Source organism: Haemaphysalis longicornis, unplaced genomic scaffold (genome assembly GCF_048455015.1).
Source record: "Haemaphysalis longicornis isolate Haplotype H1 unplaced genomic scaffold, Haemaphysalis longicornis Haplotype H1 scaffold_3, whole genome shotgun sequence".
Taxonomy (NCBI): Eukaryota; Metazoa; Arthropoda; class Arachnida; order Ixodida; family Ixodidae; genus Haemaphysalis; species Haemaphysalis longicornis.
In genome coordinates this window covers 151933618-151935665 of record NW_027526335.1, presented here as the reverse complement: position 1 = coordinate 151935665, position 2048 = coordinate 151933618, and the positions used below count along the sequence as shown (strand labels likewise).

General features: G+C 48.5%; 1 non-coding gene across 1 annotated transcript; it reads right to left on the bottom strand.

The window, feature by feature from the left end:
• Window positions 1–235: 235 nt before the first annotated feature.
• Window positions 236–306, bottom strand: Trnag-gcc (transfer RNA glycine (anticodon GCC)). The gene has a single exon. It is a non-coding gene; the product is annotated as a tRNA-Gly (tRNA).
• Window positions 307–2048: the final 1742 nt, after the last annotated feature.

Below are 2048 nucleotides of genomic sequence, written 5' to 3'. Positions count from 1 at the left end.
TTTGACCAATATGTGGAGCAACGTGCTTCCCGTTTACTCCTGCGGCCGTGAGAGGATGTTCACATGTGCAATGACAGGCTTGCTCGCAATCCGCCGAATTTTAAATAATTCATTCACTACCCGGTGATAATTTGCGAATGCTTATGCTTGAAATTTTTGCTGATGGGTTAAGCCACTTCCACAAACTACAATATTCCTTTTTTAACATCAAAAAAAAAAAAAAAAAAAAAAAGCTTGCGTCGGCCGGGAATCGAACCCGGGCCACCCGCGTGGCAGGCGAGTATTCTACCACTGAACCACCGACGCGCACAGAAATCCCTGGGAATTAAGACGTAGCCTTGAACTGTAAATAAATTTTTCAGTTTTGACAATGCTGTTGTCGGTACATATCCTAGCTGGTGATACAAGCTTCTAGCGCTAACGTATTACTGCCGACGCATTTCAGGAAAATCTCTCTTCACCCCTAGCCTACATATTCAATACGTACATCGTACATCCCCATCTGTATTGAACGTGCGCGTGCAAAGATTTGCTTTTCGCAGGACAATCTACAGAAAGCACCTCATACAGATTTTAGACAGTTTGTCCTGAAAATGCGTTGTCTTAAAAATGTATCACCCTTCGTGCAACGACCCGTGAAATTTCTAGCGACCTTTCCTCGCGTGAGAGCGGGGAAACAGACGAGTCCAACGGAGGGATTCCACAACCTCACGGGGCACATGTATCTAGTTTGGCTTGGTGTTGGGGGCCGCTTATCTGAGGCAGCCAGGTACAGGCACTGCTCGGCGCTCCTTATGAAAAAGAGACGCACGTGCAGGAGAACCATGCGTGCACATGATACACATGATCTTTTTTTTTTTTTTTCGGTACGAAGTTGGCGATCAGCCTCGTCCCAGGTTGGTTTCTTGTAAGGTGACCATGCAGACGTCCTGATTTAGGCGGGACATCCCCCGCTGCCTAGCCTGCTTGTGAGACGGTGTTTTGTCCCACCTTCGGCTGGAAATATGGAAAACGGGTATCGAGCCCAGTACCACGGCCGCTGGATGAAAGGCGCGTGCGCTCTCATCCATGATCCATGTCACTAAAGCTGGAGGAATGAAAGAGCCAAAGGAAATTTCTGTTTGAGGAACTTCAAGAAAAGAGCGCACACGGCGGGACTAAGCAAGGAACTGTTGTGTGTTAAATTTCTTGCTTAGTCACAATGTCTGAGCTGTTTCCTTGAAGTTAGTGTACCAACGAACCGTTCAGTACACCCTTCTGCGTTTGATGGACGGTGCCACGCACGTGCTTCAGTATTTAGTTATTCAGCAAATAACGCATCGTTGCTCGTCTAACAAAGGCCAAGATCTACCAGAGAACTACGAAACGAATGATCTTTCAGTTAAAACAAAATTACATATTGAGCCTTAGGGTCACTTCACGTCCAATTCCTTACCCCCCCCCCTTCTCGTCCCGCTTTGCGGTCCGAAGAATATGGCTGCAATTTAGTTTTTTGCCAAGCTGTTTTTTGGCCTTGTCAATTCCAAAGCCGACCTGGGGCGCCTCCTGAGGCTGCTTCGTGAACCGCTCTTCAAGCCTAAAGGGCAGAATACGAAGTCCCCGAAGGATGTGGGGAACGTCTCTTCCTATGCCAGGTAGGAACACCATTGTTCACGTGCCACAAGGGGCTCTCAAGACTGAAGAATCGCCAACTCTTTGCGCAAACCTAAAGGGCAGAATACGAAGTCCCCGAAGGATGTGGGGAACGTCTCTTCCTATGCCAGGTAGGAACACCATTGTTCACGTGCCACAAGGGGCTCTCAAGACTGAAGAATCGCCAACTCTGTGCGCAAGCCTAAAGGGCAGAATACGAAGTCCCCGAAGGATGTGGGGAACGTCTCTTCCTATGCCAGGTAGGAACACCATTGTTCACGTGCCACAAGGGGCTCTCAAGACTGAAGAATCGCCAACTCTGTGCGCAAACCTAAAGGGCAGAATACGAAGTCCCCGAAGGATGTGGGGAACGTCTCTTCCTATGCCAGGTAGGAACACCATTGTTCACATGCCAC